Below are 13,761 nucleotides of genomic sequence, written 5' to 3' on the forward strand. Positions count from 1 at the left end.
GAAATCATATTTCCCCTCCGGAGCCCTGAGACACACTGCAAAGCTCCACTCAACTCTCTAGCGGTTCAAGAGCGCCATCTGGTGGCCGATCGGCAGAACGCTAACCGGAAATGAGCCTTTGAACCGGTAGTGCTCATCCATATGTGGTCCGGGCACTCGCTACCGTTAAAGAGACTCCGTCTTGATACAGTGAACATCGATCGGTGCAAATAACTCGAAAAAACAACATGATTTGGACGTATAGACTATTATACAACCTGGAAATGGATCGGGCATTTCTCCATCCCATAATAGAAAAAATTCTGTTCCACGCTCATCTGCCAGCGGCGCGAGGAAGCCACGGTAAGATTCAGCGTTATATTCTAACGTGTTCCATATAAACTGCTATGATGAACATATGACCCACTCTTGATGAATCATCTAACGCTGCCCACGGAATTATAAACGATCCCCCGCCCATCCGGTCATCATCAGATGATATGTAGAAACTTCTAGAACCACGTCCAGTTGACATTTTTTATCTCGCACAGATTCCTACCAAACTGTATTTGATCATCAATATAATGCATTTAGGGCTATAAATCACGTTCTGAAGAAAGCTGCAGAAAACGATAAAAACATACTTATACTTTAGACCATATTTTAGTATGAATATGTGAATGAAAAAGTTTAATGTTGCTACACCCTGAACAATACATATCGGACATTGAATGGGCCATAATAATGGCAATTTAGCAATAGAATTTAAAAAGTTATAGCCCTGCAAAGAAGGGGAACTTCTCCATAGACAAATAGAGATGGCGAGGGATGGTAAATTATGAATTTAACCCATGGCGATCAAAGTGTTAAAAAGAGCTAGCCCCCCAAACCCCTAAAATACATATAAATCTATGCATTTTGGAACAGTTACTAATATATAGTCAAGAAAGCATTTAGTCATACTTAAAGTTTAAAGTGCTTTATTTGCATTTAACATTGTTTAAATAAATTGGCTGAACTATAGCCTCAACTTGAGCATAATACTGTATGCATATAAAGTGCTTTAAAAACAAAGCCTGGGAACACTTTTACTGAAAGAGGACAATAATACAATGAAACACTTGTGTGACCCAAATTAAAAGATTAATAAAAAATAAAGTGCAAAGAAATCCTCCTTCCCTCAACCCTCTTAGCCAAAAAGTCATGGGTCCATCAGAAAGTGTTTATGTCCTCTTTGGTGTAGACCAGGGTTAAACTGTCAACAGCCTTCCCTCTCTTCCTCACTGTGTTACTTCTTTTTCCAAGTGTACTTCTTGTTACTCCTTGCAGCACTGAATAGCTCTTTGTCTTTCAAAGCAGTGCTGTGAAACTCTGAACTGCTCAAAGTTGAGAGTGATCAGGAGCTCACTCCTCATGAGCTCCACTGAGCACCTGTTCCTGCTGTCACTCCACTTGTTGGTCATTCTGGAAAAAATCCTTTCCACATATCCAGTGGATGCTGGGATGCTCAAGATGTGGCTGATGATAGACAGCATGTTAGGCAGGTCAGCTACTTTAAAAACAGCCATCCACCTGGCGGCCACACCTTTGGACTTCCATTCATCCTCAGCATCTTCTCTGAGCCTCTTCAGAATGGTATTGACTGTGGTGCATTGATCATAAAGTTCATACATCTTGACTTTATGGATGAGGTTGAGCTTACTAGCCACCTTCTCAATGTCAACAAAGGTCAAGGTGCCATGGTGCAGAGAGAGAGGTTGCAGTGAGAACAGCCAGTTGTCTTCTGAGAAGTTGAACCATTTCTCAACATATGAGATTGCAGTGTTAAGAAATGCAGTGAACTCTGCCCTTGCCATATCTGCTTCCTGTGGAAGGAGGCGCTGCAGCTTCACTTTAGTTAAGTAGCCGTAGAACTGGTCATCTCGTCTCTGTCTGAGTTTCAGCTTGAAGTTATCCATGATGGAATATAAATCAACACAGGTGGTTGCATTACTCTCCAGCTTCTTTACAACTTCCTCAAAGAGGGAGAGGATATTATTGCAGAAGAGAAGGTAAACCTCCACTATGTCTCCATCTTCCTCATTTGAGTCTTCACTGAGCTTTAATAAATCTTGAAGCCGTTTGGGACGCTCATCCCCCAGGCTGATGAAGTAAGACTTCAATGCAGTCCAGCTTTGCATTAGTCTGCGGATGGCTGGATTAAGACAGAGCCACCTGGTTGTGACATGTCGTAGAATCTCTTGGAACTCAACATCACAGAACTCACAAAATTCTTTGAGTGATTCTCTTCGTTTGGCAGATACAGAGAAGTGGCCATAGACCTTCAGCACAACATTTTCCACATCTATGGTGAGCTTGTCAAGAGCGTGCTTCACTGTGTTGTGCAATATGTGGGCATGGCAGTTTCCTTGCAGCAGATCTTTTTGTTTCTTCTTCAGGTTGGTGAAGACAGAGTTGTGAATTCCATAATTAACATTTGTGTTGTCTGCACTAAATGCTGTCACTTGATTTAATGATAAGCCACATTTCTCAAGGGATTGTTCTAGGAGAGCTACAATCCCGGCAGCTGACTCATCTGGATTCTCAATGAAATCTAGCATTTTCTTGGTGACCCCACACTGTGGAGTGAAGTATTGGACAGCAAGGGGAAACATCTTCCTGTTCCCTTTATTTGATGCATCCGTCTGTATGGAGAATGGGAGGGGTTTGTCTGATGTTAAGGCCTTGAGAACATCACCCACTGCCTTTGGAGCAAGGACGTCTTTGACCAGAGCCTCTGCCTTTGTTCTTCCTAAAGTCATTTTCTTTACTATTTTGGAATCATGTAGAACCTTTTGATTGAGCTTGTGTGCACAGTCAGCACTGTTGTAGCTGAGGTTGTGTTTAACCGTGTGGTATACCCAGGGCCGCCTCAGGGGGTGTGCGAGCAGTGCAGTCGCACAGGGCCTCGCGGGAAGGGGGGCCTCGAAAAAAAAAAAAAATAAATAAATAGAAATAGATATCTCTCTCTCTCTCTCTCTCTCTGGAGCCAAACTGGCCGACTAGCTGTTGTAGTACTAGTAGCTAACGGTGTGTGGCCTGGTGTCAGCACCTGTATTGCTTTTCTCACGTTGTACAGTTTTTCAGTGGTAGCCGCATAGCTTGCTTCTGCGTTAGCTAATGGTTAGCGATAGCCGGGTTGAGCTAACTGTTAGCCAGTTAGCTGTTTAGCTACGACGTTAGCTGCCGGCTGCGCTCGGCTGGGAACGTTAGTTTGATGCTATCAGTTAGCCTAGAGTTAGCTGTTAGCTTGTGCTATGACCATTGACATTAGCCGTGAGAATAGCAGGGGGTTCTGGCACTCTGACTACGACATCATCTTTGACAGAAGATGTAGTCGGGCCTGCACCATGACAAGGCTCCGGCCATAGCTTCTTTTTGTCCCGCCAGCGAGAGGCCTTTCGTCAACGTGGAGACCTGTGTTGTGGCCTTTCGCCCTGCGTTCCTTGGTGCAGGTAAGATGAATGAAAATGTCATGACATTACCCCACTCTTCCTTCCTTCCCCTCCCGAATGTTTTGTTAATAACGATGTTTTTTTCCAGGCAAAACATATGTTACTTCACAACATTTGGAGATACGACATGTGCTGTGTGTGAATTGTCTTGGTCGTTTGTGTAGCTTGGGTAGCGTTGGGCCGTTGGCCAAAGCTGTGTGTGGCCTGGTGTCAGTACCTGGCTAGCCTATTTAGCTGATGTCGGCCATTGGCTCCTTGCTGCTTTGTTTTCTCTGGTATAGACCCTCTTCTCTTTGGATTTAAATGTTGATCTTTGTCCTTTTGGATCTATGTATATTCATGTTTCCTTTGTGAAGTTATCTTTTCCTTCTGTTTTGTTCTTCCATTAAAAGTTGAATATCCTTTAGGGGCTCAACTTTGCTTATCTCTCTCATACATGCTCTCTCTCTAACACACACACACACGACAAACACACATGCTCTCTCTCTCTCTCTCTCTCTCTTTCTAACACACACAGTCTGCCTATGGCGGGCTTTCTCGATGGCTAGGCTGTGCTCGCTGAGTCTGTACCTAGTCAAGGATCTTCAGTCACAGTGCTCAGGTATTCTGCCACTGTGTACTCTCTCTCTTACTAGCCACCTTCTCAATGTCAACAAAGGTCAAGGTGCCATGGTGCAGAGAGAGAGGTTGCAGTGAGAACAGCCAGTTGTCTTCTGAGAAGTTGAACCATTTCTCAACATATGAGATTGCAGTGTTAAGAAATGCAGTGAACTCTGCCCTTGCCATATCTGCTTCCTGTGGAAGGAGGCGCTGCAGCTTCACTTTAGTTAAGTAGCCGTAGAACTGGTCATCTCGTCTCTGTCTGAGTTTCAGCTTGAAGTTATCCATGATGGAATATAAATCAACACAGGTGGTTGCATTACTCTCCAGCTTCGTTACAACTTCCTCAAAGAGGGAGAGGATATTATTGCAGAAGAGAAGGTAAACCTCCACTATGTCTCCATCTTCCTCATTTGAGTCTTCATTGAGCTTTAATAAATCTTGAAGCCGTTTGGGACACTCATCCCCCAGGCTGATGAAGTAAGACTTCAATGCAGTCCAGCTTTGCATTAGTCTGTGGATGGCTGGATTAAGAGAGAGCCACCTGGTTGTGACATGTCGTAGAATCTCTTGGAACTCAACATCACAGAACTCACAAAATTCTTTGAGTGATTCTCTTCGTTTGGCAGATACAGAGAAGTGGCCATAGACCTTCAGCACAACATTTTCCACATCTATGGTGAGCTTGTCAAGAGCGTGCTTCACTGTGTTGTGCAATATGTGGGCATGGCAGTTTCCTTGCAGCAGATTTTTTTGTTTCTTCTTCAGGTTGGTGAAGACAGAGTTGTGAATTCCATAATTAACATTTGTGTTGTCTGCACTAAATGCTGTCACTTGATTTAATGATAAGCCACATTTCTCAAGGGATTGTTCTAGGAGAGCTACAATCCCGGCAGCTGACTCATCTGGATTCTCAATGAAATCTAGCATTTTGTTGGTGACCCCACACTGTGGAGTGAAGTATTGGACAGCAAGGGGAAACATCTTCCTGTTCCCTTTATTTGATGCATCCGTCTGTATGGAGAATGGGAGGGGTTTGTCTGATGTTAAGGCCTTGAGAACATCACCCACTGCCTTTGGAGCAAGAACGTCTTTGACCAGAGCCTCTGCCTTTGTTCTTCCTAAAGTCATTTTCTTTACTATTTTGGAATCATGTAGAACCTTTTGATTGAGCTTGTGTGCACAGTCAGCACTGTTGTAGCTGAGGTTGTGTTTAACCGTGTGGTATACCCAGGGCCGCCTCAGGGGGTGTGCGAGCAGTGCGGTCGCACAGGGCCTCGCGGGAAGGGGGGCCTCGCAAAAAAATAAAAAAGATTTTTTTTTTTTTTTTTTTTTTTTAGGCCCCCCTTCCCGCGAGGCCCTTTTTCATCACAGACCTAAAATCTAGTTTTGCTTATATGCTTATATATTTCACATTAGACACGTTCCTGGCTCTGAGGCTCTGCAGGCAGCAGAATTGGTTTCAATGAGGGGAGGGGTTACAGCCAGGTAGCGTCTGTTGAGTTCATTGTGTATGTCTGTGTGCGTGCCGGGGGGGGGGGGGGGGGGGGCGTGAACCGACTCATTGCCAGACGTGAGCGATTCGACTCACGCTCACGGCAATGAATCGGCTCTTATGAACGAGTCGCTCATGACCGACCCATCACTAGCGTCTGACTATTTCGCGCGTGCAGCATTGGAGGTTATGCCAGCCAAGATGAAGAGGACATCGTTCGGCAGATGGACTGAAGATGAAAGTTGTTGCATGTTAGACAGTTCAGTCAGGCTAGCCATCCCGGCTAAAGACAGGGACAGCTAGTTAGCTTTAGCTACGTTATAATATTAAGTGTGGTTCAGTCGGGATATAGCCATGATGATGTCGGCTAGTAGCTAGCTTAGCTAAAGGCTAACTAGCGTTAGCTAACCTAGAGACAGCGCGTGCAGCCAAGATAAAGAGGATGGTCGTTCGGCAGATGAACTTCGTCAACTCCACGCGGTTGTCTCCATCCTCTTGGATGTTTGGTGAGTTTTTAATGCACTCTATTCTATTCCCGCCGTGGATATCTCTCTCTCTCTCTCTCTCTCTGGAGCCAAACTGGCCGACTAGCTGTTGTAGTACTAGTAGCTAACGGTGTGTGGCCTGGTGTCAGCACCTGTATTGCTTTTCTCACGTTGTACAGTTTTTCAGTGGTAGCCGCATAGCTTGCTTCTGCGTTAGCTAATGGTTAGTGATAGCCGGGTTGAGCTAACTGTTAGCCAGTTAGCTGTTTAGCTACGACGTTAGCTGCCGGCTGCGCTCGGCTGGGAACGTTAGTTTGATGCTATCAGTTAGCCTAGAGTTAGCTGTTAGCTTGTGCTACGACCATTGACATTAGCCGTGAGAATAGCAGGGGGTTCTGGCACTCAGACTACGACATCATCTTTGACAGAAGATGTAGTCGGGCCTGCACCATGACAAGGCTCCGGCCATAGCTTCTTTTTGTCCCGCCAGCGAGAGGCCTTTCGTCAACGTGGAGACCTGTGTTGCGGCCTTTCGCCCTGCGTTCCTTGGTGCAGGTAAGATGAATGAAAATGTCATGACATTCAAGTTCAAGTTCTTTAATAGTTGTCATACAGAAGTACAGAATACTTTCATACAAAATGCTTCTTACTGTTACGCTCCAGAGACTGTGCTAGACAAGATAGTATCAAATAACATAATAACATAATATAGCATAAATTTAGAAGAAGAAAATGAGGTCACAGTGTTCGGTATAGACATATGTACAATGTTCTGAGTTACCATATAATATACAATACACAATACTATGCAGTGTACTAATGTACAGTACTATCTAGTGCAAAGCAGAAATGGGATGAGGTACAATTTTAGGTACAATTTACAGTAAGGTGTACGAGTTGTAGTGCAATATCATGCAAACATTACCCCACTCTTCCTTCCTTCCCCTCCCGAATGTTTTGTTAATAACGATGTTTTTTTCCAGGCAAAACATATGTTACTTCACAACATTTGGAGATACGACATGTGCTGTGTGTGAATTGTCTTGGTCGTTTGTGTAGCTTGGGTAGCGTTGGGCCGTTGGCCAAAGCTGTGTGTGGCCTGGTGTCAGTACCTGGCTAGCCTATTTAGCTGATGTCGGCCATTGGCTCCTTGCTGCTTTGTTTTCTCTGGTATAGACCCTCTTCTCTTTGGATTTAAGTGTTGATCTTTGTCCTTTTGGATCTATGTATATTCATGTTGCCTTTGTGAAGTTATCTTTTCCTTCTGTTTTGTTCTTCCATTAAAAGTTGAATATCCTTTAGGGGCTCAACTTTGCTTATCTCTCTCATACATGCTCTCTCTCTAACACACACACACACGACAAACACACATGCTCTCTCTCTCTCTCTCTCTCTCTCTCTCTCTCTCTCTCTCTCTCTTTCTAACACACACAGTCTGCCTATGGCGGCCTTTCTCGATGGCTAGGCTGTGCTCGCTGAGTCTGTACCTAGTCAAGGATCTTCAGTCACAGTGCTCAGGTATTCTGCCACTGTGTACTCTCTGTTTAGGGCCAAATAGCATTTCAATTTCTTTCCAATGTGTGTCTCTCTCTCTCTCTCTCTCTCTCTCTCTCTCTCTCTCTCTCTCTCTCTCTCTCTCTCTCTCTCTCTGTACACTGTATATTTACTGTAGAACGGGAGCTCTCTCTCGCTCTCTCTCTTGCTATATGTTGACTGTATCATGCCCAGCCTCGGGCAGCGCTATTATTTAAATTATTATTTAAGGGGGGGGGGGGGGGGGGGCTCGCGTTTAAATCTCGCACAGGGCCTCGCATTTCTCCCAGGCGGCCCTGGGTATACCTGTGTCACCTCAGCTGCAGTAACCTAGAGGGGAGGAGTGGGATGATCAAATTTAAATGAAATTAAATTGAACAGTATGACATTGACTTTTATATTGTTGTCTGAACACTATTTATTTATGTTTAAGTATTTATTTAAGTATTTTTGCATTTATGTATTTATGAATTATATTATTTATGTATTTATTAACTGTTATTATGAAGAATTCCGTTTTCCAGATGAGCATAACAACATAAGAGTTTAAATGGACACACTATTTAATTATATTGATTAATATATATTAAATACATGTTTATTTATTAGACTTTAAAAACTCAACATTAATGAACAATCAACCATATTATCAACTGAAATATGCCAACATAGTCATGAATTGAAAATGGGGGACCCTGATGTAAATAAGACGAAAGTCTTTCTCTGGTCTGCATTCCCTTAACAATTGTATGTAGGCTCCTGGCTGCCTCTGCCAGGGCAGGTATAGAAATACTGACATCTAGTTAAAAACACAACCAGATAAATAAGATGTAATTAATAATATCCCATACCGAATCAATCTCAGGAGATGTTTCAGTCATGAAGAACTGTGACACCTGTGCTTGGGTCCTTTGCGTTTTTATATTTCTGGCATGTTGTTCTCCGGAGGCATGCTGTCTGATGTCAGTCAGTCCACCATGTGCCACAGAAAACACACGCCTACATACTTTACAATTTGTTTTGTAAACATCTCCATTGACACTATCAACCCAGGGATTTGCCTCTTCCCACTCAGGTCTGTACTTCTGGAGGCGTTTTGTCTTTTTAGGACGCGGTGGAGTGTCTGCTGTAGACATTTTCAAAGCGAGCGCGCAGACAGAGGTTTGGCACAGCTGCGGCACAGAACTCTTCCTAGCAACGTGAACAGGCAACCTTAAAATACGGGACATAGGGCGTCCCGTATCAGTTCAATACGGAACGCGTCTTTTAGTTTACAATTACGGGACGATTCCGTATTTTAAGGGACGGGTGGCAACCCATGCTAGCGAAGCTCCAGGCTCAGTTTGGTTAAATGAAAACTAGGAAGGAACCATTTCAGAAGTACTTAATATAATTGTATTGATATGCTGCACGATAAGAACATGGTTTATATACATTTTGACTGTTTTTGAGAGTTTAATATGGAACGTGAGGAATGTCCCATATGCTAGCGCACTTTAGCCTAACTTAGCATGGAACAGATGGGCATTCCCACGTGCTGTGATAAGGTAGCCTACTTTAGCTTAGCATAGCTAAAAGTAGCCTGATTGATTATTCATTCTGAAAGCAATGAAAGGATGATGAAGCGATAAAATATGGTAAATAGCTTTTATTTTCTGAATGCCTGCTTGCAAGCAGGCCAGGTTTTTAGGTTTTCCCAGCACCCCGTTCCACCCTGGAAGCAGTTCCAGACCACCCATCACCACGTGTGCCCACGCGGGGACGAGGCGTGTGCCGGACCGATACAAGATGGCGAGCCAACCCACTGAACCTCTGATATAGCTCAAGGCTAATGCCAGCCTGATGTGAATACCCCTGTTGCTCAACCCCTGTTACCTCAACAGTCCGGTAGGATTTAACTGATTGAACTTGAATCATAAGAACTTCCACGGATTGAACTGACCTATATCCTTTTCTGATACACAAACTGATTGAACGAGAATACAAGGACATTCCAAGGGCTTCGACCCTGTTCACCTTTTGTTATTTTGATTTGATTTGATATATGGGTACTGATATTTCTCCTATAAGAAGGGAGACTTAAAGGGTAAATACACCCAGTAAGATACTTGAACCACTGGTAAGATACTTGAACCATTGATATTTCTCCTATAAGAAGGGAGACTTAAAGGGTAAATACGCCCAGTAAGATACCTGAACTACTGATGTTCTCTTGTAAAGAGGACGAGTTAAAGGGTCAATGTACCCAATAAGATACTTGAATCCCATTGATGACATTGATTATAGTTGAATCACTGATGGTTCTCCTGTAACGAAAGATGGTTTAAAGGGTAATTTCACCTAATAAGGTATTTGCATTCCCATAACCTGGAATATTCCTATTGGTACTTTTGTTGTGTTACACCTTCAAAGGAAGAGTTTAAAGGAGCATTTCACCTAATAAGGTATTTGCATTCCCTGCACATTTAAAGGTTTAAATGAATATGTTTAAACATTTACCTATTAAAATGATAAACTGATATAATGTTTACTAATGATAAACTGATATAGAGTTTACTGATGATAAAAGGATACATCCAATATCCAACCTTGAACCTAGCTTTTAGCTAGAGATAACCTCAGAGACGTCTGAACCAAACCTAATGTGTTGATCCAATCAATCTAGGATTTGATATCGAACTAACCCTCCTTAAAGGAGAGGTTACTGAAATAATCTAAAAGGGATACTTCAAACAACTAGTACTTTACGTCTGTATGTCTGTATGTCTAGCTAGCGCGCTTTTAGTTAATAAACCGGTCATTGTTAACTCTGTCTCTGGTCTACTATTCTTTCAATTGTGCATATTACTCCTCTCCTCATTCGAATCTAGAACTGTGCCCGTGGCGAACAGCTGTTACTGTTAGTGACACAAGTGCTACACACGTGTGATAAATCCCGATTTTTCTGTACGTACACACATTCTAAATTCTGTGCTTAACCCTTTTTTCGCCAATACCGTGTTAAGGCGTGTTTCTCCGCCATGCGTTGTCTGCCAATCACGCCGCAAGGCGTGTTTGAGATCAATATTTCATATTTTTGTCATGGTAATCATATTTCACCCACGGAGTCTTGGCTGGTGCTGTAGGACTCCGCTCAACTCTGCAACGCTTCAATACTGCCACTTGGTGGCCGATCGGCAGGTTGCAACCGGAAGTCGATAATTGTGACGCCGGTTCTCCTGTAACGAAAGATGGTTTAAAGGGTAATTTCACCTAATAAGGTATTTGCATTCCCATAACCTGGAATATTCCTATTGGTACTTTTGTTGTGTTACACCTTCAAAGGAAGAGTTTAAAGGAGCATTTCACCTAATAAGGTATTTGCATTCCCTGCACATTTAAAGGTTTAAATGAATATGTTTAAACATTTACCTATTGAAATGATAAACTGATATAATGTTTACTAATGATAAACTGATATAGAGTTTACTGATGATAAAAGGATACATCCAATATCCAACCTTGAACCTAGCTTTTAGCTAGAGATAACCTCAGAGACGTCTGAACCAAACCTAATGTGTTGATCCAATCAATCTAGGATTTGATATCAAACTAACCCTCCTTAAAGGAGAGGTTACTGAAAGAATCTAAAAGGGATACTTCAAACAACTAGTACTTTACGTCTGTATGTCTGTATGTCTAGTTAGCGCGCTTTTAGTTAATAAACCGGTCATTGTTAACTCTGTCTCTGGTCTACTATTCTTTCAATTGTGCATATTACTCCTCTCCTCATTCGAATCTAGAACTGTGCCCGTGGCGAACAGCTGTTACTGTTAGTGACACAAGTGCTACACACGTGTGATAAATCCCGATTTTTCTGTACGTACACACATTCTAAATTCTGTGCTTAACCCTTTTTTCGCCAATACCGTGTTAAGGCGTGTTTCTCCGCCATGCGTTGTCTGCCAATCACGCCGTAAGGCGTGTTTGAGATCAATATTTCATATTTTTGTCATGGTATTCATATTTCACCCACGGAGTCTTGGCTGGTGCTGTAGGACTCCGCTCAACTCTGCAACGCTTCAATACTGCCACTTGGTGGCCGATCGGCAGGTTGCAACCGGAAGTCGATAATTGTGACGCCGGTGTGCTCCCTATTCCGTCCGGCCACTCGTTTTTCGTCCCGGGACTCAATCCAGACACCGTGGATATCGATCCGTTGCCATAACTCAATAAACAACATGATTTGGACGTGTATTAGTAATATACAAACCGGAAATGGATCGCATCGATCCCCACCACATAACTGGGATCTGTTTGCGCCAGTGTGATCGCCCAACGGTAAGAGGAGGCTGACGTTACTTTCAGCCTGTTTGTTTATTATTATCTATACAAACTGCTCTGATCCATACTACATAAATGATTTAACGTCAGCCACGGAATTATAAACGACCCCCCCCTCCGTTCACCGACAGATGATAAGTCATAACGTCTAGGACCATGTACAGTTGAAATTTTTAATATAACGTTGATCGGTGTCAAACGGCATTTGATAATCTAATATATGCATTTATGTCTATATCTCACATTCTAGGAAATACTGCAGAAAACGATAAAAACATATTTATACTCTAGACGGTATTTTTGTATGAATGTGTAAATGAAAAAGTAAAACGTTCCTACATCCTGAACGATAGATAATTGATGTTGAATGGGCCATAGTAATGTCAATTTAGCAATACAATTTAAAAAGTTATAGCCCTGCAAAGAAGGTGAACATCTCCATAGACAAATAGCGCTGGCAGAGGATGGTTTAGGATGATCAAAGTCGTGGCAGAGAATGGGTTAAGAACGAAAATAGAACACTTTCTAAGAATTGTTGATAAATGAGGGCCCAGGTATGTAATTTCATCTTTCCTTGTGACAATATTGTCACCCACTGTAACTGAGAAGCCTTCGGTCTTGCTGAGTTTGTTATTTGAACCGAAGAGAATGGACTCTGTTTTTCCCAGGTGTAATGCTAGTTTGTTATCAGCAAGCCAGGTGCAGATTCTGCCTAGTTCAGAGCTGAGGGTTTTTTCAACCTGTAACTTGTTCTTGTCAGAGACCAGCAGGGCAGAGTCGTCCGCGAACAGGAACAAGTTGCAGTCACAAGCTGACGACATGTCATTTGCATAAATTAGGAACAGTAGCGGCCCTAGTATGGTTCCTTGTGGAACACCACAGCTCACTGGGAGGGGGAGGGGGGATAGTGTACCGTTTACCTCCATCATCGGTTCTCTCCCCTCCAGGTAGGATTGCATCCAGCTCACTGATAGACTATCAAAACCAATTGCCAACAGGCAACAGCTATCACCCAGCTAACACCCAGCTATCACCCAGCTATCACCCAGACCACGATAATGTCCATTTGAGGTTGGAGAGAAATGTCCATTACAGAAAGTATTAACCCTTACCTCTAGTCTAGAACCTTCTACCCCAGTAGACTCAGAGAGGTGTTGTGTCAGCACCCCTCCCTCCCCTTGCCCTGCCCCAGTGCACCAGCTCCTGACGCCATTAAGCATCCCAACCAGCTCCTGACCCGACACCATTAAGCATCCCAACCAGCTCCTGACCCAACACCATTAAGCATCCCAACCAGCTCCTGACCCGACACCATTAAGCATCCCAACCAGCTCCTGACACCATTAAGCATCCCAACCAGCTCCTGACAGCATCCCAGCCAGCTCCTGACACCATTAAGCATCCCAACCAGCTCCTGGCCTGACACCATTAAGCATCCCAACCAGCTACTGACACCATTAAGCATCACAACCAGCTCCTGACGCCATTAAGCATCCCAACCAGCTCCTGACATCATTAAGCATCCCAGCCAGTTCCGATCAAACAATTGGAATATTCTTTTTGGAATACCCCCGACCTCAGGTACTATCTGACGTCAATTCCAGCTTGATCCTGCAAGGATTTCGTACCGATCCGGCTGATCGGCGTGTGTGGTGTTCATAACGAATGCCGTTACTGGCTATCAAAGCATCAGAAACACCCCCCCCCCCCCCCTTTCATGCATTCATGATAAAACATAATACCTATTATATACAGTTGATTTGGAAATAGTAGCGTGTCCAGGGATGAAACGCCAATGCTTTTAGTAGAATTCACGTAGAGCCCTATAACTCAGTTTCCAGGAATTAGCCCG

This window comes from Notolepis coatsorum (genome assembly GCF_963971535.1).
Source record: "Notolepis coatsorum genome assembly, chromosome: 20".
NCBI classification, from domain to species: domain Eukaryota; kingdom Metazoa; phylum Chordata; class Actinopteri; order Aulopiformes; family Paralepididae; genus Notolepis; species Notolepis coatsorum.